This window comes from Staurois parvus, unplaced genomic scaffold, assembly GCF_062004578.1.
Source record: "Staurois parvus isolate SC_StPar_1 unplaced genomic scaffold, SC_StPar_1.0 ptg000395l, whole genome shotgun sequence".
Lineage (NCBI taxonomy): Eukaryota > Metazoa > Chordata > Amphibia > Anura > Ranidae > Staurois > Staurois parvus.
This window is the reverse complement of record NW_028318191.1, coordinates 3520970-3543220: the sequence shown is the minus strand read 5'-3', so window position 1 is coordinate 3543220 and position 22251 is coordinate 3520970. Positions and strand designations below refer to the sequence as shown.

The 22251-nt window shown below is 42.4% G+C and overlaps 1 protein-coding gene across 1 annotated transcript in view; it reads left to right on the top strand.

Moving 5' to 3' along the window:
• CUNH1orf116 (chromosome unknown C1orf116 homolog) overlaps positions 1–22251 on the top strand; it is a 98192-nt gene that overhangs the window by 50078 nt on the left and 25863 nt on the right. The gene's annotated exons all lie outside the window — the stretch shown is intronic.

Genomic DNA, 22251 nt, shown 5'->3' with positions numbered 1-22251 from the left:
AAGTCCTTTTGAGTATGATGCTAAAAGCTTGGCGCACCTATTTTTGGGCAAATTCTCCCATTCTTCTTTGCAGTACCTCTCAAGCTCCATCAGGTTGGATGGGGAGCGTCGGTGTACAGCCATTTTCAGATCTCTCCAGAGATGTTCAATCGGGTTCAAGTCTGGGCTCTGGCTGAGCCACTCCAGGAAATTCACAGAGTTGGCCCGTAGCCACTCCTTTGTTATATGGGTTGTGTGCTTAGGGTTGTTGTCCTGTTGAAAGATGAACCGTTGCCCCAGTCTAAGATCCAGAGCGCTCTGGAACAAGTTTTCATCAAGGATGTCTCTGTACATTGCTGCATTCATCTTTCCTTCAATCCTGACTAGGCTCCCAGTTCCTGCCACTGAAAAACATACTCACAGCATGATGCTGCCACCACCATGCTTCACTGCAGGGATGGTATTGGCCCGGTGGTGAGCGATGCCTGGTTTCCTCCAGACATGACGCTTGGCATTCAAGCCAAAGAGTTCAATCTTTGTTTCATCAGACCAGAGAGTTTTTTTGTTCCTAATAGTCTGAGAGTCCTTCAGGTGTCTTTTGGCAAACTCCAGGTGGGCTGTCATTTGCCTTTTACTGAGGAGTGGCTTCCGTCTGGCCATTCTACCATACAGGCCTGATTGGTGGAGTGCTGAAGAGATGGTTGTTCTTCTGGAAGGTTCTCCTCTCTCCACAGAGAAACGCTGGCGCTCTTTCAGAGTGACCATCAGGTGCTTGGTTACCTACCTGGCTAAGGCCCTTCTCCCTCAATCGCTCATTTTGGCTGGGCAGCCCACTCTAGGAAGATTCCTGGTGGTTCCAAACTTCTTCCATTTACAGATGATGCAGGCCACCGTGCTCATTGGGACCTTCAATGCTGCAGAAATGTTTCTGTACCCTTCCCCAGATCTGTGCCTTGATACAATCCTGTCTCGGAGGTCTACAGACAATTCCTTAGACTTCCTGGCTTGGTTTGTGCTCTGACATGCACTGTTAACTGTGGAACCTTTATATAGAAACATATGTGGAAACATCTCAGGGGTGATCAGTGGGAACAGGATGCACCAGAGCTCAATTTTGACTGTCATGGCAAAGGCTGTGAATACTTATGCACATGTGTTTTTTTTTTTTTAATAAATTGCAAAGATTTAAAAACTAACTACTTTCACTCTGTCATTATGGGGTATTGTTTGTAGAGTGCTGAAGAAAAAAATAAATTTTAATCCATTTTGGAATAAGGCTGTAACATAACAAAATGTGGCAAAAGTTAAGCGCTGTGAATACTTTCTGGATGCACTGTATATGCTCGTAGTTCATAGCTACCAAGAGTCCCTCATTTGGAACCAAATCTTTTTATGATCTGCACAACTAGGGGCATGACAGTGGTGTGTCCCTTACCGTCATATTTTATGCTGAACGGTGTAGTTTTTCTAGTTTTTCCTATCTCAGAAAGTGTGTGTGTGTATATTTGTGTATGTTTATGTATATAAGTGTATGTGTACATGTGTGCATACACACAAGGATACATCCTGTGTAATGGTGTTTCTACCTTTTCCTATATTGATTCTCCATGCAGTTTTTTTTTCTCATTCACATTAAGCTCCTTTCACATACGCGATTATGAACTCTTGCTTTCCAGTGGCTGGAAATGCTAGATGTATGTGGAAAGCTGCACTGAACCTGCACAATGCAAGAAAAGGGTGTCAGCAGCCACAGCTATTCATGATCATTTGCACAACCAGCGATCACCTGCTGTGGTCGTGGCTGGATGTACTTTGTGTCATCTGTCATGTCGAGCCACAAGAATCAGATTCTTGCCACTGGAGAGCGAAGAAGGTGTAATTGCACTTGCGAAGGGAGCCTAAGTGGTAAACAGAAGTGAGCTTTTACAGCACTGACCAGAGACCCAGATTGTGGTTGTATATTAACATGGTTTACTGTTTCTTATTACATTTACATAGTATATTATTGGCTATTAAATCTGCACTGCATTTGTATCTGTATACAAACTGGTATGTGTAATGCTTCAATCCAGATATAACCAGTGTATTTGGTATGTAAATGTAATTCGTTGCATAATCCCATTTTATCACTTAAGGCTTTCAGAACTAAACCAGATTTACTGTATGCATTTACTATTGCTACTACTATTACTATTTTATACTTATTTTGTTTTCTTTAAAGTTCATTTTCTTCATGCAGTTATCACAGCAGACTTTAAAACAAAAAAACAAAAACATTACCGTAGCCATTAGCAAGGTTTTATCTAAGGATGAATGTATTGTCAGCGAAGCAGATTTGAACTGGCATATTGTAGGAGACATTCAAACACTAATGTCAAGTGCTAGTTATGATAGAAGGCTCTTGCAGAGATTTTCCAGCAACATTTGTTTTATAAGCCCTGATAAAAGAATCAGTGCATTGACTGTGTACAGTTCTGGAGGAAATATCAAAATATTTCAGATGCTTACTGCTTTTTGTCAGTTTTACTATGACCAGATTTACACATGGTAAGATCTGGTTTAGCTATGTTGTGGTATGACAATTTGTGAACTGTAATGTGCTTATTACTGTAGCTGGATACTTCTACAGGCTGTGTGTAATCTGCCTTCCGTCTCACGCTTCCCCTGCTGGGTGTGCAGAGTTGTCAGCTTGAGTTATCCCCCACTGTTCAGAGCAGGGCCTGAGGCTGGCCATACCATATACACTTTTCTTGTACAATTTCCTTTAGATTTACCAAACCATATAATATGAGGTCAAACCTAAACACTTTCAATTTGTATTCAATCAGGCATGCCATTGCTCTACATTGTTGAAGACAAATTCAAAGGAAATTGAATAAGAAAATTGTATAACTGTATAATAATAATAATATGTATGGCCAGCCTTACTTAGAGCTTTCTCTAATCCCCACTCCATGTCATGGAAGGAGGACTGGGCTGTGTGACTGCACCCAGCTTATCTCTCTTCTCCTATAGCAGCTGACAGGCTCGGATCCGTTTTAATCCCCACTTGTACGGCCTCTTCCCTTTTGGCAGTGCAGATTGTATCCAATCCGAGAGAGGGAGAGTAAGAACCAATGGGAACAACAGGGAGAACTTGCTGTGCAGGATCATGGGAGCTGTAGTTCCATACTTGTGAGGAGGCTAATGGCTACCGGATTTCAATTCCTACAAGCCACTGCACCAACAGGAAGAGAGCGTCACCATTTTCCCAGGCAAACTGATCAAGATTGGGGCCAATCCAGCAAGGAGAAAAAAAGAGTGCGGACCTATAGTCAGGGTCTAAGTCTGAGGAACCAGGGCCAAGGAGGGAGGTTGAGCGGACTTGATTGTCCACTTACATCGAGGAGGGAGGACGGAACTGAATTCTGTGTCTGCCAAAACTGCCCCAGAGATTGAGCTTGAGAGGGAGAGTCTCTGCAACTCCAGGAGCTGAGAGATTGTACCCTGTGTGAGCATCTGGGACAAGAGACTGAGCCTTTGGGACCTGACTTCTGGAGCTTGCTGGTTGCCTGCCAGGAGTGCTGAGTTGAACTACACATCTTAAATAATAGTACAGGAAACGAGCGCTAGATCTGTATTTAAAGAGCAGCTTGCCTTCTTGTTAATACTTTGCACCTATTAAAACAGTGTTGCACTAAGATACTCCTTTTGTGCTTGGGCTCATTTCTTTTTGAGCCTGTCCTCTCTAAGGGAATCGTCAGATGCATTTCAAGGCGCAGTCTTCCTCTGGTGGTCCTTTCTGAGCATACTACACTCTTTTGGATACCTGGTTTAAAGAAGGTTTGATGACATCCTGGTTATTGGCTCCCTCTGATGGTCTTCGATCAGAATTCGGTCATTCAGAAGCCTGGCTGACATGCTGTGATTACTGCCGCTGCCCGTCAGAAAACCCAGGTCCAGATGTCCATATCCAGATGATTTCATCATTCACATGCGCATAATATAGCGCTATCTGGTTAGTGCAGCTCACTCTCACACTTGCCACCAGTGTCACGATTATTGTCTTTCGTCAGACACAGACTGTCACTGTTTATCACCAATTTATCTATGAAGCATTGAATTAATGAGCTACTCTCATTTATAAAATCTTATATACTTTATTGCATTCTCATGTATTCAGGTATATTATTTTCATCTTAGCGCTGCATGTTATTTTTCCTATATGTTTACACATCTTAAATATTTGCCACACACAGTTAATGCCTTAGAGATAGCTTTTACCCAGCTACTCAGCTGCATTCACCACTAACACTCTTAAAAGAACAGTGCACCACCTAAAAGGGCCCCACTGAAAGCTAGCCAACATTAACTATAAGGCACAAGTCACTTTCTCTGGTTCAATAGTTTTTATTGTTGTAGTAGAAGAATACAGCACAGATCACCCATGCAGGGGAGCTTGATGAAAGTCCAATCAAACATGCATGGATGGAAAAACATGCAACAAACATTTTAACAAGAATAAAAGCTGAGCGACAACCGCACAGGAGAAGCCGTGGTCTACATATATTTCCTGGGCCCGTGGGCCTGGGTGTATACTCTGCAAAGAGAACAGAGGTAAAGTGTGAAGAAAAAAAGGAAAAGAAAACCAACAGCCGTTCCTAGGAAGGAAGGAAACGCAAGGAGAAGTAGAAATGTGGGAAGGAGGGGGGGGGGGCAGTAGGGGGGGTGGGTAGGGGTAAGTCCTGCAGGCTAAGGTGGGGATATCAACTGTTATAAGTTGCCCAGACTGGTCGGGTGTAAGGAGAACTTACGACCACCAGGGGGTCCAAATTTTCAGGAATTTGGCGTGTTTATCATGCAAGATCATTTATCATCAAGGTGGTCAGAATGTTCCCTAACGTTGCAAATGACACCGAGGGTGATTTCCAAGCCCGAGCTATGGCCCACTTTGTGGCAATGAACAAGTACGTGGCATGTTTCTGTTGATGTGAAAATAGGCCTGGGAGAGGCTAGTGTAATAGTGCAAATTTAGCATATTTGCAGATTGGAATATGGAATAGTGTGTGAAGGAGGCAAAGAACCCGAGACCAGAATCTAGTTAACCGTGAGCATGACCACCAGGTATGAAGCACATTCCCCCCCCCCCCCCCCATTGGCCGCAGCCTCTGAAACACCTGTCATCGTAAGGTTTACACCTGCAATGCTACCCGGGACCCAATACCACCTCAGGAGGACCTTATAGGTTGCCTCCAGCGTGGTTTTGTTGAAGGAGCATTTTGTTATGGACAACCACGCCTTGTTCCAGTCCTCAGGGTCAATGGAGGACCCCAAGTCTCCCAACTGGATTTATAAGAGGTAGGTGTAGAGTGGTTAACAGTGTTCAAGGAAGACTAGATTGAGGAAATGGTGCCAGAAGCCCCGGGGGAATGTTGACCGATTATGTTCAAAGACTGTAGTTCGGTATGGGAAGGTAGAGTACATTTCAGGGAGGTCATCCAATGTCGAAGCTGTATATAGCAAAAAAAACTCCACAAGTGGGGCATCTTGGGTCTCCTAGAAAGATGGCCAAGAAACAAAAAGCATGGGAAGTGAGAAAGTTGCGGACCTGTGTGAAGCCATGAGAGGACCACCACATAAATGCTTTAGGCTGATCTAGGCTTGGAAGGAAAAGGGGGTTATTGAAAAGAGAAAGGAGAGGCAGAAAAGGGGACATAAGGTTACCTGAGTAACGAATGGAGTCCCATATGCGCAGGCTATGAAGCATTTTAGGGATAAGTGGAGAAGGACGATGTCTATAGGGGAGTCAAAGGAGTGCCGCCATAGAGACCGATGCACAATAGGAGAGCTCCAGCAATACCCAAAAGGTGATATCTGTTGTGGAGAGTGAGCTGAGAAATGTGTGCCACTGTGTAATATTTGGTGACGTTAGGGACTCCAAATCCTACACACAATCTATAGGTGTACAGGGTAAGGTGCTACACTCTGGGTTGCTTGTAGGCCCATATGAAAGAGAGGAGTCTGTTCTGTTTCGGGCATAAATAGGAGGTCACCCAGACTGGTAAGGTTCAGAAATAATATGGCACAAGTTACTTTGTGCCACCTTCAAGAGTATCCCTACACTAGAAACATACATGCTCACCAGCTATTGGGATTGTGGGCATAGCGTACATATGAGGACCCTATTATTCTTCTGAGTTAGTGGATGCTGTTTTAGAGACTCTAGTTGCATCTGTTATAGTTCAGTTTAACTTCATAGTCTACTGAGTGCCAGTTAGTGGGTCATTGATCATTCATTCATTTTAGTGCCCTTAATTCTGTGTGATTATCTGTAAACCGATTCATGCCTTATTTGATTGCATTTGCCATAATACATTTAATTAATTTTACCTCCATGTTGCTTGTGGCCCTATTCCTTTGCATTATTATACAGTGGTAACCGTAAATGGTTTTATGTCTATGGCCAAGTGTGTCAGTGGAAATCGAGCAGTTAAGGCAGAACAAGGACCCACCATCACCATTGGCTCCTGCGGGGGTAAGAGCTATATCACCATGACCTGATTATTTTTAGTGGGCCCAATGCAAGCAAAATCACTCTTGTTCTATCTTGTTTGACACTTTAACATACAACAATGCACATTGTGTGTGTGGTGTACTGCGGTGCTCTGTATAAATTGCAAAGAACATATACATTGTGTTGGAATGCTCCATGAAAAAACGCCCTGTACCACACATTGCTGCAGTACTTTGAATGTGAACAGACCAAGTATGTTGAATGTGAACAGACCAAGTAAAATTGTTGTGCCCCAAGTACCACCCTGGCATTTATTAATTGAAATCAGCCAATTTTCTAGCTAAGTATGCTATGAGTTAATTTTATGATTATGACCAGGTTTAGTCTGAACATCTGGTGAGGTTTTTCTGATCCTAGTAAACAAACCAAGCAAAAGACTAGTACGCAATATTATAATGACATTGGGTACAGGAAAGAATTTTGACCTTTAACGTTTGAAACACACCTTTTACATTTTTGCCTGCTGCTTTGTACATTGTTTTTACATGCAGATTACATGTGTTAAAATGCACATTGATGCATGTCAACATACATTGATATGTGCTTTTATTCTTCTTTTTTTTTTTTTTTTTTTTTTTGTTTTGTGGATTTTTAACTCTACATTTTTCAATACAATCTTCAATGGTTTTATCTCAACGATTGTGTAGTGTTTGAATGACCTTGCACCTATAAATTCCTATTTTGAAGGAGTGTGGTTCTCTCCAGGGGCGGACTGACCATTTGGAAACTCTGGCACTGCCGAGGGCCCAGGGTCAGTAGGGGGCCCCATGAGATGCCCCTGGTACCTTTTTCATAGACTTTTTTGCGTTTGGGCAAGGACACAGGGGCCCCATGATCCCCTATTGCCCAGGGGCCCCATGAGTTGTCAGTCCGCCCCTGGTTCTCTCATACTTGTCTATGACATGTGTAGACATAAAATGCACAGCAAAATGTATTGACATTTGTTTGACATGCATTATGATGTGTTTCAAATTATTTCAATGAAAATAAAGACAGGGAAAAAATGAAGAGAAACACAGGTTAAAATGAGCCTTTCAGTTGGCAGATTTTTCTTGTTTTGGTCCAACCATTGTTATGCTATGTCTCCAGAATCGCATTTTTGTATATAGTTATCTTTACCTTGATAAAGGGATCCTGCATGGTTCCAAAAGATTAAGGACCTTCTTACTTGTGGGCAAATAAAAGAAACTACATTCTTTTTAGAACATGATGTGTTGGTGAGCTCTTTAGTGATTTTCAGGGGCAAATCTCCAAAACTTGTATCTGTACTTGCAAAGAATGGGCAGTTACAAAATATGAGCATAACAACACAAAAGGTAAATGATTTCATTGTCAGAATATTGGCGGCTTCACACTGATCTGCTGTGGTTTCTCCACAGTGCAGTGAGCCCACTTTTTTTGCGCAGGTTAGCCACACTCTGCCATAGACTTCTATTAGATCGGTGAATTTGGGTGTGTTTTTTTGAAAGTGTACCAAAAGTCCTGTATGCTTAGGGAAACTTCCCTTGCATATCGAACAGCCTATTTTTCCTTAGGAAATCAACCTCCATGTGTGTGTCTGTTTTAACAATGTTTGAGTGTGTGTGTGCCCACATGCGTGATTGTGTGTGATGCTGTGTGGCAGTCTGCTTGGGTGCCCTGCCTCTGTGCACCTATGCAGAGTCATGTGACTCTTGATTCAGCTAAAGAGCACAAAAATCACACTTCTTCTTCCATGCTTTACAGTTGGGGGTCACACATTAAAGAATTCTACCTTTGCCTACTCAACAACATACATACACCATGCCTCATTTTTGATCTGAATAAGATAATTTTCAAATAATAGTTATATTTACAAGGTATACAAAAAAACCAACAATATAACTCTTCATACTGTTGTGGTAGAAAGACAGCACTTTTTCAAAAATCATATTTAGCTTGTAACAGAGTTCATTATGAGTATAGAGAATACGTAGTGGGCAACATGGTGGCTTAGTAGTTAGAATGTCTGCCTTGCTTCACTAAGGTCCAGTTCAAATCACAACAAGGACACCACCTGCATGGAGTTTGCTTGTTCCCCCTGTGCTTGCATGGATTTTCTTCAGGTATGCGGTATATATACATACACATATTGTGTGTATGTTTGTGTGTACACTGCTCAAAAAATTAAAGGAACACTTTTTAATCAGAGTATAGCATCAAGTCAATTAAACTCCTGGGATATTTTTCTGGTCAGGTAAGTAGCAGAGGGGGTTGTTAATCAGTTTCAGCTGCTTTGGTGTTAATGAAATTAACAACAGGTGCACTAGATGGGCAACGAGACGACCCCCCAAAACAGAAATGATTTAATAGGTGGAGGCCACAAATATTTTTTTCCCTACTCTTTTCTGACTTTTTTTCACTAGTTTTGCATTTGACTAGGGTCAGTGTCACTACTAGTAGCATGAGGCAATACCTGGGTCCTACAGAGGTTGCACAGGCAGTCCAACTTCTCCAGGATGGCACATCAATAAGTGCCATTGCCAGAAGGTTTGCTGTGTCTCCCAACACAGTCTCAAGAGCATGGAGGAGATTCCAGGAGACAGGCAGTTACTCTAAGAAAGCTGGACAGGGCCATAGAAGGTCCTTGACCGGTATCTGCTCCGTTGTGCAAGGAGGAACAGGATGAGCACTGCCAGAGCCCTACAAAATGAACTCCAGCAGGCCTCTGGTATGAATGTCGCTGACCAAGCAATCAGAAAAAGACTTCATGAGGGTGGCCTGAGGGCCCGACATCCTCTAGTGGGCCCTGTGCTCACTGCCTGCCATCATAGAGCTCGATTGGCATTTGCCATTGAACACCAGAATTGGCAGGTCTGCCACTGGCGCCCTGTGCTTTTCACAGATGAAAGCAGGTTCACCCTGAGCACATGTGACAGACGTGAAAGGGTCTGGAGAAGCCGTGGAGAATGTTATGCTACCTGTAACATTTTTCAGCATGACCGTTTTGGTGGGTCAGTGATGGTCTGGGGAGGCATATCCATGGAGGGATGCACAGACCTCTACAGGCTAGACAATGGCACCCTGACTGCCATTAGATATCAGGATGAAATTCCCGGGACCCATTGTCAGACCATATGCTGGTGCAGTGGGTCCTGGGTTCCTCCTGGTGCATGATCATGCCTGGCCTCACGTGGGGAGAGTATGCAGGCAGCTCCTGGAGGATGAAGGAATTGAAACCATTGAATGGCCCCCACACTCGCCTGACCTAAATCCAATAGAACACACCTGGGATATCCTGTTTCGGTCCATCCGATGCCGCAAGGTTGCACCTCAGTCCAAGAGCTCAGTCATGTCTTGGTCCATATCTGGGAGGAAATACCCCAGGGCACCATCCATCATCTAACTAGGAGCATGCCGTGACGTTGTCAGGTATGCATGCAAGCACGTGGGGCCATACAAACTGCTGAGTACCATTCTGAGTTACTGCAATGAAATTTCATCAAAATGGACTAGCCTGCTGCATCATTTTTTCACTTTGATTTTTGGGATGTCTTTGAATTCAGTCCTCTGTAGGTTGATAATTTTCATTTCCATTAAACGATGTGGCATCCTTACTTTCCTAACACGCTACCCAGTCCATATCCCCATTGAGATTTTTCCCCATTGAGATCTGATGTGTTTTCAAAGTGTTCCTGTAATGCTGAGCATGTATCTTGATATACTGTATATAGCAGGGGCGGACTGACCATTCGAGCACTCGGGCACTGCCCGAGGGCCCAGGGTCAGTAGGGGGCCCCAGGAAATGCCCCTGGTATCTTTTTATAGGCTTTTTTGGGTGTGCTTTGAGTGTGGGCAAGGACTCAGGGGCCCCATGATCCCCTATTGCCCAGGGGCCCCATAAGTTGTCAGTCCACCCCTGTATATAGTTCCCACGCATCTGAAGTTCATATATGTCAAGATACATTCTCAGTCATACTTTTTGGTCTATTACTATCATTTAATATCTCTATTATATAAAGCCATGATTTACATGGTAAAATATGGTGTTTTATGAAACAAAACAGCGCTGTTAATTATCTCTAACCAGTCTTCAGTGAATACCACTAAAACATATTTATGTTGCACTCCGGATTGTTTTTCTTTCATTGTTTTTAATGTGTATTCAGTGATTGTATGTGTCACTATCCACGGATATTATTCTTTTTCCCTACATGGGATTAATAAAAATATGTGATTTTACATATGAGCTACATTGCTTGGGTGTTCATTACCTACTTGGATAGTCTGCTTCTTGCAACTACTATTCTTTTTGCTATATATTTTTTGGTTTACACCCACACCAATAAAAGGTGCGTTCTTTGAGCTCACTATTAAGTTACCCCACCTTTATTTTGTGGTATATTTATTTTTTTGAATCACCTTGAAATGAGACTCATGACCCTGACGTATGATGACAAAATATATTGAGAATGAGTACTCAAAAATGACAGAAAGTGGAACACTTTTTGACATATCCAGTTTCAAATATAAAACAATGTAGTAGGAGTGTCTCCTTAGGTTCTGGTAAGGTTGCATAAACTTTAGCTTTCTCCACTGGAAATCAGCAATATAAGGCGATGGTGAACTTCTTATCAATAGAATGACTAAGTTGCCTAGAGTCCTTTATGGTGAGGAGGCTAGGGCCTAGGCTATAATGCAATAACTGAAAGCTAACTGAAAACTCTTAACTAGGCAGGATAACAGGTACTCTAATACAGTCCTCAAAGTAAGTCTTTGGCCGACCATGTTGGAGCTCTTTAATAAGTTTGAGCACTAGAGGGAATAATGTTTGCAACAAGGAAACATTTGTAGAACACTGATTTCTTTGGAGTACTAAGTGGCAAAGTATCCAGCAAGGGGTTATCAGAGGTATAATATTCGATATCTCTCATATATTCAGGTACACAGTTCTGGGCAGCAGGACTGTTGCAGAAAGTTTGAATGATAGGGGGGCAGAAGGTTTATGGATGATAGGGGTGCCTTTGAGAGGGGTAGTGAAGGATGACTTTCCAGTTAAATCAATACAGGGCTGGACAATATGACACAAAGGGCTAATGTCCACTCACCCACTCCGGGATATTTGTAGTAGCAGGTCTCCTTCAGTGAACTGGGGGGGGGGGATCCTTTTTTAAGTTGGAGATGATTCCAGATGAGCTTCTGCTGCGATCAGACAGTGGTGGCTCTGCGATACAGCTGCACCCTTAGCTAGACTTGTAGGCATCACGGCAGGAATCAGCAAGTCTGGATCTCGGGGGGCTCCAGTACTAGGCCTCAGGATGATCCCCGGAACCAGCAGACAGTGGCAAGGGCACAAAATGGACTTTGCAGATTGCAGCAGCTTACTCCATTCTTTGGAACTAACAGACACTGTCTTTCCTATAATGCACAGTCTTTCCCTGTATCATCCTCTATCTCCCTCTGATAGGACCTTCCCTTCACCACACACAAGTGTCTTTCCCAGACTGCCTTGTGGTTTTCCAGGCTTTCTAATTTATATGACAATAAATCTATAACTACAGTATCAACCAAACAAATATAATATATCAGCTACACCCTCTAGCATATAAGATCTAGCTTCCACCCTTGAAAGTGCAAACCAACAATATATCTCCTATTTATGTTAAATAAATATCCCTAAATAGGTAAACAAATGTACATATAATGAACACAAAAAATTATATAATAAATGATCCCGAAAATATCCAAAAAATTAAAAAAATAAAATATATAAAATAAAATTAATGATAATAAGACAAAAAATTATCAAAATGTATAACTCTCGTGTCCAAAATAAAGGCACTCCAATCTTTGTATCCAAAAATGCAACTTTTCAGATCCTTTGGTATCGAACCCTCCCAATGGCTCCCAAAAGGAAAGTATGTACCTCAAAAAGAAAGAAAGAAAACTCATATAGTGCATTAACTAAATAAATTCAATATCATACCCATATACCATATGCACTGTGCAACTACAAAAACCGTGAAAATTAAAGTGAAAATGTGAACACTGTGTAAAATCGTGATAGTGCGTCACTCTGTAATAAAGTAATCAAAGTGACCATTCAGTGTATACTTCTATAGTGTAAGGCATATATACCCTTACCAAAAAAACAAACAAAAAACACCATATCAATACTGCAGAGATAAGCAACACGCTCCCACAAATTTCCTCCAAGCCTGAATAGTACTCCTTACGATGTCATCAACCACCTTCTCCTAGATGTCATCATGGCTTTTAAGGAAGTACTCCATAGTACTTATAGTACCCATGCTCCATGTGAGTGATATATGAACAAAATATAGTGTAATTCCGTTATGTGAAGGGAAGTGACATCGGATGCACAGGAGAGGAACCAGAAGTGGCGTGTCGGTCATTTTGGATATTGGAAATTCACATGTCAAACGATTTGGAGGCTGCTCGGCGACCCTAGAGGTTTGAGGGCATGGGAATAAGCGTCTTTTTATATTTATGAATGTAAGCAGTAAATAAAGTGTATGTGTATTAATCCCATAATGGAATTACATTATATTTTGTTCATATATCACTCGCATGGAGCATAGGTACTAATAAAGTACTATGGAGTACTTCCTTAAAAGCCATGATGACATCTAGGAGAAGGTGGTTGATGACATTGTAAGGATGTCTTTTTGAGGTACATACTTTCCTTTTGGGAGCCATTGGGAGGGCTCGATACCAAAGGATCTGAACAGTTGCATTTTTGGATACAAAGATTGGAGTGACTTTATTTTGGACACGAGTCACTTATAATTTATAAGACCCATCCAGACTTGAGGCATGTTGGCTTTTGTAGTTTATTGGTTTTGGTTAGTAATGGAGTGCCTTCTGGTTGGAACCACAATTTCCACAGTGCAATGCTCTTGACTGACTATAAATCAGAGTTTACATAACTCTATCTAGTGGCAGAAAAAGGGAACGTCTTGCAGGAAAGATTAACTATAACATTTCATTAATAAACCTGCATATTTAGTTACAATGGATCTTGTTACACAAGCATTTCCTTTATTCATTCTGTGGACCCTTGGACTATGCTTTCTGAACCTTGCTTTACTTGATTATTCATCTAGTACTCATCAGATCACCAGTTATCAGGGGCGGACTGACAACTCATGGGGCCCCTGGGCAATAGGGGATCATGGAGCCCCTGCGTCCTTGCCCAAACTCAAAAAAGCCTATGAAAAAGGTACCAGGGCCATCTCATGGGGCCCCCTACTGACCTTGGACCCTCGGGCAGTGCCCGAGTTTCCTAATGGTCAGTCCGCCCCTGCCAGTCATCAAATGAGCAGTTCTGACATGATGGAGGAAAACCCTCATCCTCACACAGACACAGTGCAGAACAAATCATGGAAGGTTGTTCTTAGGGAAAAACTAAAACACAGGTAGTCTAGAGACAATACTGATGACTGGTCCTTTGTCTTCCAAGTGAAGTTTTTTGGCCACAGCTTCCATAATTCGGTTACTCTGTAAGGTTTATATTTTGTAATATCTTCTTATTGTTTAGACTTTTTTTTCACTAGACATTAAACCACATAGTTTTTGTTTCTAGCATTTTAAAAATATTGCCTCAGGGACTATATTGTGTAATGTGTTTACGTCAAATCATTTTGAAACACCTCTGTTTTTTGTTCTTTGTGCTGACAATATTTTCTGACACTGTGTTGTAGGGAGTGACCTTCAGCATTAGGAAAATAGCTTTTCTAATTTAAATGCTTTTGTCATTCCAACATGTTCTTGTTCACAACTTATGTAAACTGAAATCATGTTATGGTCACCTAGAGTTTCCTCGGTTTTTCCCTTTTGACTGCCTTTTTAAAGCAAAGTTCCACTCACACTGTAAAAAAATAAGTCAGCAGCTACAAAAACTGTAGCTGCTGACTTTAAAAAAAAAAAAAACAGCCACTCACCTGTCACACAATCCCGCGGTGTCCTCCCTGCAGTCCGTTTCACCGGCCATCCTGTGTACCAGGCTCCGGCATCTTCAGTGTGGGCACCTGGCCGTGACAGCTTGCAGTGCATGGCGCATGCGGGAGTAGCGCTGCACTTCCTGAATGGCCCTGTAGTCGTCTGGGAGCTGTCATGTATCCCAGAAGACTACGGGGAGGGAGGGTAGGAGGACAACTTCTGATTCTGATTGCCTAGGCGATTGCAGCAGAAGTGGGAGCGGGTACCTGTCAGTTTTGGGTACCTGCTCCACCCCTGCTGCCCAAATGTGCCAATCCTTAAGAGCGAGAGACCAGTCTTTAAAGCGGAACTTCCCCCTTTTTAGGTGGAGCTCCTCTTTTAACCCCACAGCTTGAAGCTTTACCCTTTAGGCAATCCCAAGGGTCCTGCTTTGGTGCTACACTATATTGCCAAAAGTATTGGGATGCCTGCCTTTACACACACATGAACTTTAATGGCATCCCAGTCTTAGTCCGTAGGACTCAATATTGAATTGGGCCACCCTTTGCAGCTATAACAGGTTCAACTCTTCTGGGAAGGCTGTCCTCAAAGTTTAGGAGTGTTTCTTTGGGAATGTTTGACCATTCTTCCAGAAGTGCATTTGTGAGGCTAGGCACTAGTGTCGCAGTCTTTGCTCTAATTCATCCCTAAGGTGTTCTATCGGGTTGAGGTCCGGACTCTGTGAAGACCAGTCAAGTTCCTCCACCCCAAACTAGCTCACCCATGTCTTTTATGGACCTTGCTTTGTGCACTGGTGTGCAGTCATGTTGGAACAGGGAGGGGCCATCCCTATACTGTTCCCACAAAGTTTGGAGCATGAAATTGTCTAAAATGTCTTGATATGCTGACGCCTTAAGAGTTCCCTAAACTGGAACGATGGGGCCAAGCCCAACCCCTGAAAAACAACCCCACTCCATATTCTCTTCTCCACCAAACTTTATACTTGGCACATTAAGTTTGGAGGTCTTTAGCTATTGACTCTACAGACAGCTGATGACTTCTGTGTGCTTCAGCATGCGCTGACCCTGCTCTGTAATTTTTACATGAACTACCACTTCATGGCTGATTTGCTGCTGTTCCCAGTTGCTCCCGCTTTGGTACAATACTACTAACAGTTGACCGTGGAATATTTAGTAGCAAGGAAATTTCACGGATGGACTTATTGCATGGAAACCTATCACGGTACCACACTTGAATTCACTGAGCTCCTGAAAGCGACCCATTCTTTCACAAATGTTTGTAGAAGCAGTCTGCATGCCTAGGTGCTTGATTTTATACACCTGTGGCCATGGAGGTGATTGGAACACCTGAATCCAATAATTAGGAGGGGTATCCCAATACTTTTGGCAATATAGTGTATCTCTGCACATCATCTGAACCTTCAGCAGCTCAGGGAAGACCTGACATTTTAGATTTGTGCCTCATTGGGAAACTTTCATTCCCTGCTGATCACACAGAACACCCACTGTATATTGTGTGTGTGGTAGAAGCCCTTTCTATTTTCAGGACACTTGGCAGCCTGTAACATAATATTTGCAGCATGCACACCTACTGTATATGTAAACTCTCCCATGATACATCAGCATCATAACACACTCCCAATACAATCACATTTCAAACTCACTTTTTAAAGGATATGTTCATCTTTGTCAACTGGTTACATTAAACTTATATTTAGATGGATGTTCAGCATTTGCCTCCCCTTCTCCCTGATTCCCCCCCCCCCCCTCATGTGACAGCACATGTGGGGAGAGGATCTCTGGCCCGCTGTCACAATTCAGTGGGGCTCTGTCCACATGGCCGAGTAATTCAGAGAGTTCTGTGAATGAATGCCTACAAATACCGTCATCCATTGTGGTTGACAACTTGTAGTTCTTAATAAACTATCATGAGATCAGTGCCTGGACTGAAGTAACTGTCTGCTTGTACGAGATATGGGCAGACAGCTACACTTACATTTTGCAGGAGCCTGGCAGTGCACTTCTGATCTGCTAATCGCGTGTGCAATGCTTTATAGGCTCAAAAATAAAGATGCAATTTTTTTTTAAAAAGGAACTTATCTTTAAAATAACTTCTATAAAATAAATAGACCCCACTGCCTTTTTCATTCAACTGATGTCTTCAAAAGCCAGGAATATTTTCATCTCACTTGTGAAGAATCAGTCCTTGATTATGCAACACCAAGCTGTGTTCTTCATGCATCGAAGTTCAAGCACTAGCATTTTACATGCCAGATTTTCAGTACTTGTGAGCAGATGTTTTTGGTTGCTTTTGCATTTTATATTTAGATTTACTATGTTTTTGGATAATTTGCAATTAGAATTGTATTGCAATTTAGTAATGCGCTGTTTGCTGCATCCTCAGGGTAGGCAAAAAAAGGTGCATTAGAGACCGCTAGACATTATACTGTAGCCTTGTGAAACATTTGTTTAACCTCTTCATGGTGACCGTACGCATGTATGCAACTGCTGGGCAGATGGGATTAACGCAGAGAGGCCGCATATATGCGTTTCAGAATGTGAACACAGCTGTGCAGGGAGTGCGCACCCAGCTCACTCCAAGCACAATTACTAGCGACTAACGGAAAGCTCCCACTCTCTACTTGCAATCAGGAGCTTCCTGATCATGTGATCACAGTGACAGCCAATCATGCCAGTCACATGATCAGAAACCCCACCTCCCGGCATCTGAAACCTCTTAATGGGCTGGGAGGTGCTGGCATTAAGGGGTCAAGACTGTAAAGTGATTTTAAAGGCTGAAGGTTTTTTCCTTCACACATTCTGTGCATGAAGGTAAAAAAACCCATCAGTGTGCAGCTCCCCCCTAACCTCCCCCTAATAGCCTGATCTCTATCCAGCAATGTGCACAAGAGCATTGGCTCTCCTGGGTCTCTCCCTTCCCTTTTTTAGCCATTGGCTCCCACTGCTGTCAATCACAGCCAGTAAAGAGGGAGTGGTGCCCAGTTGCACTCTGTGTGTCCTTGCTCTGGGAGCACTCAACAGAGGGGAGGAGCCAGGAGCGCCGTTGTGGGACCTGAGAAGATGAGGATCGGGTCTGCTCTGTGCAAAACCATTGTCTATCTGAGTCTACATTTATATAATGTGAGGTCCTTTGAAGTTATATCCAATCACATAACTATGTAATTATCAATTTGAGGTTAGAAGAAAGGAGGTTTAATCATAGATTGTGGAAAGGGTTCTTTATTGTTAGAGTGGTGAAAATGTGGAACTTCCTCCCCCAGGAAATGGTCAACGTTTGGGTTTAATGTAGTGATGGCAAAATCAAATGTATAATTTTAATTACTGCCTTTATTACAGCTAACAGTGTTCACTGTTTTTTAATTGCTAAGGAATACTTTGAAAATATTTTGCTGCAGGAAATGAAGTGCCTTTGTGGAGTCCAGAATTAAATGTTCTCTGTTACATAAATTTAGTCATAGCTATTTAAGGGGGGTTGTTTTGTCTTCCTTTTAAAACTGCTATAGTCTTAGAACCCATTTGTTACTCTGTGTGCAAATGGAATACTGTACATTTCTTTTCACATTTGTGGGAAGATGCTGTTGATGCAAATACATTCTGATTCAAAAAGCAGTTATGGAACTACTACATTTGTATTACATCTGTATTCATTTTCTGATCAGTAGCATTATACCTAGTAGCAATAAAGATTCAGCTGCATAATTTTTATTCCCATACTGCTTTATTACTTATGTCACATCCTCTCTCCATGTTACACACCCTGTGTACACTACCTTGTAAACCCGGTTTGTCAAGTTAATTCTGTGACACATGACCACATTATTGTTGATATGAAGCTGACACTAGTTAAACTGCTATTTCTGCTTGTCATCTGCCTTATCCCTTTATTGCCTGATACTATATATACTATCCTTTTTGCTTGCAGGTATAATTCTGTATGATTGTGTTTTCGTGAATGTTACAGAGACCTATATGCATCATACTGTATATTCTCCCCCAACTCAGTTGAAAGTACAATGTAACGTGCTTGGGGAACGGTTTGTTTCCTTTGATAGAAAAGGGAATGATCAACACTTAAATGTTTTACAAATTATCTGTACATTGGACAGTTGTGAGTCCCATGTTTAAATTTGAATTTTTTGTGCTGTTAATGATGCTCTTGAATGTGGCTTTCTATTGTTTCCACATGATACAGGTTGCTTAAGAGGTCCGCATATCATGTAACCTCTCAGGCTTGGGAAGGGAAAGTCTAATGTATTTTTTATAGATATACATTTTATATACATTTATATGCCATATGATAGGGACTCAATCCAATTTTTTTTAAGACTGAATGAATATTTACAGCCTGTTCACTCCTTCTGCATTTAACTTTACTATCTCTAACTCCTGTACCCCTTTCTGTGACCTATATTGCTCATAGTTATCAATTTATGAGAATCCTGCAACCAGATGAGGAGTAAAATATGCCTAAAAAATAGTTTAGCACATTTCTAGATACATTACTAGGATGTTGGGTAAATTTAGTTTTTTTGCTCATCTGTAACCATTGGAGCAGCTGCTGACTTCTTTTGGCTGTTCTGGGTTTACCAGGCTGCAGGTTTGATTGCTTTCCCCTGCTTTCTGGAGACTTAAGACATAGGAGGTTGAGTAAGGCAAAAGGGCAGCATAATTCTTTATTGTGCTGCATCTAAACCCTGGGGAGTGTGCCCAATAGGTGGCTGAAGAGCACATAAATAGTCTGAGGCCTGGAGAAGCCCTGTTTTACGTCCTGGGTCTAGTCCTTCAGGAGAAGTTCCCAGCTTGAGAGGCTCTGCTTCTCTGGGCAGATGACTGGAGGTCCCAGCTTGGAATAGATGGAGGGCCTATTTCAAAAATCCTTTTCGGGAGCTAATCAAGGGATTTGCACCTAAGGACCAGATCTGGAGAACTCATTGAAGAATTGAAGAGTGTCTGGTTTAGCTTTTTACTTCAATATCCATTTTGTTCCAATTCCCTAAATATGGGGGAAAACTTAATCTGAAGGTGCTTCCCTCTTGACTGTTAACAATTGCAATAAAATTGGTTTCGCTACTCGTCAGTTGTGTATCTAGTCTATATGATCACCTATGTGTATATTTGTCCTGTCTTGAAATTCATAACATATCTGATGCATTTTTTTCTTTTCTACAACCTTGTTTTTATGTACTTCAAGATTCTCTTCATATTCTGTGAAGTCTATACAACAACTAAATTTTGTTTTTGCTCTTCTTAATCCTTCAATCACTACCTTTTCATATTTCAATAGTGTTACTTTGTGTTCAGAAATGATTCAAATCAATGCTGTTTTGTAAGAACCTCAGTGCTAAAGTGTACTTGTGGTCAAATATGAATAAAATCATATGCAGAACTTTCCCATACATGTCCTTCTCTTATGGTAATTTTCTTTAAAATTGTGATTTTGCCCATATTACCGACTGTTGCAAACTTCTTGTCTATGGGCTGACAAAGCTGACACTGTAAAAAGAAAATGCTAAGCAGTGATGTCAGCCCAGTACATGTGTAATCTGTGTCTGGAGAACATGTGACGGTGCTGGTGTGTGTGTGTGTGTGTGTGTGTATGTGTGTGTCTGTGTATGTATATGTATGTGCATATATATAAAGTACGTCACCCTTTTCTAATTTCCTTAATTGCTTCTGCATAGCAAGGGGAAATCTGGCCTTGCCGTCTATCCCTCCCACATGCCTCCACTAGTGCAGCTGGGCATTGGTGGTCATGGGTAATGTAGTCCTGGAGCTGCCCGCATATGAGAGCATGCAAACATTGTGGCCATCTTCCATTAGCTTTTGCAAATCACTTATGTGATCCAGACAGGATCAATACTTTTGAAACAATTTATGAAGTAGAGGAAAACACAGATAAGGTGCTTTTACTTATATTTAAAGTAAAAAATGTAGTGCCCCTCTAGTTAGCCTGGGGGAGCTAGCTAGGTTTTTGGTTAGAGCCTGGGATGAGTCAGCCAGGTAGCTTTAGGTCAGGGCTGAGGACTCTGCAGGTCAATTTTGTGATGCCACCCGCTGCTCTAGAAGCTTGAGAAGTTTCTAGAAGGTGTGGTGTGGGAGGGCTGATCTGCATACTCAAGGGACTTTGACCAACTCCCAAGTATGGGAGAGCCTGATCAGGAAATGGTTAGTGTGGGGTGGAAGATAATGTGAGAAGGCTAGAGTGTGGAGTCTCGGAGGGAGCCCAGGGAGGGGCCTACCTAGAAGCAGGATCTGGGAGGGAGAATCTCTCAGCCTCAACTGTCCCCTGAGAGAGGACAGCCTGGGAAGCAGGGAAGGAGCCATCCCAGCATGAGGTCTGAAAGCAGCCACCAACCCACCAAGCTTACAGGAGAGGACTGAGAGTAATCCTGAACCCCATGGGCCAGTTAAAGGGAGAGGGCAGTCAGATGGCAAACCCAACTAGCTCCGTATCTGGGGCTGCTCTACTACAGTGGCAGTTTCTGGGTCCCCTTGCTCATGAATTCCTTCAGGCAGCGGGGTGAAGAGGATTCGTCTGGGGTCTGATGAGGTACACCAAACAGGCTGGAGAGCTCTTCAAGAGAGACTGTCTATAAACTTGTACATAGTTGCTAAGGAGATTTGTCCTCCATATTCGCAGTTCCTTGGGCATCCCACACACCCCTCTGTGAGATGGGGAAACAGCTTTCATTGTTTGAACACTGATTGAAGTAAATTAAAAACATTCTGACTGACATTCTGCAGTTTAGCCACAAGATGTCACTGTTTTTTCTAACACAGCCTTAGACTGCATAGAGATTTCTATATTCATGAAGGGGTGGGGTTTTACTCTTGGGAAGTGAACAGGAAAAGGAGAGGAGAGCAGCCATGCTTGAGAGAGAGAAGGGGGGCTGTGTGATCTGAGAATCCGATGCCATCCAGATGTGAGGACAGCCCTCCGTAATCAGAAATTCAGTTGAGTGAAGCTGATGGTGTTCAAGACGCTAACCCTGTTCAAAGAAAGGAAGATTGCGGCCAGGAAGCTGATGGGAAGCTGAGGAACTAAGCAATATATATATACTGTGATATCGCATGCTTGTTGGAGAGACAGTTGTTCTGTTCAGAGTCACCAGTGGATGCAAAGCAGACCCGGGTTGGTAAGATCGTGCATGCACATCATTTTATTGTTGGCACCTATAGACTCCAGGCCTATAGTTAGTTAGGGTCTCTGTTTGTGTCAGGCCGCAAGTGTTGTTACTGATTATTGGAAGGACTCCACAACTTAAAGTGACATTTCACATTGGAGAGCTGATAAAATCCTACAAACTCAAAACAGACTGGCGTTGTGCTCAGAAGGAATACTCAGGCACGTGTTACAGGACCAGTTATGGGAGGGGGAAAACTGTAGACTTGTGTAAGATTGTAAGCTGTTGTGCTGCACCGCAGGCTAGCCAATACCATACACCCACACTGATTCTTGTACTTTTAGGGTAATAACAGGTAAGGTGTGACAGCTTAGTTGTGCCCGCCAGTAGGTAAATTACTACACTTTTCTACCTTCATCAGAATGCGCCGAGTTGTGCAGCACAAGGGTCTCAGCCTTTGGGTTGGGTGTATGTAAATTTATTGTATGTTTCCAGCATTTGTGGTTGTGTTTATTTGCCACATCTAATTAAAATTCTGTTGTGACAAAAGCTGGTGTTGGGGTTGCTTTCCTCATTCGTGACTTCACTGTATTCTGGGGAGCCCACCCCGGTACACGGCTTACACCTCAACCCCAACCAAGTTTAATAACCCTTA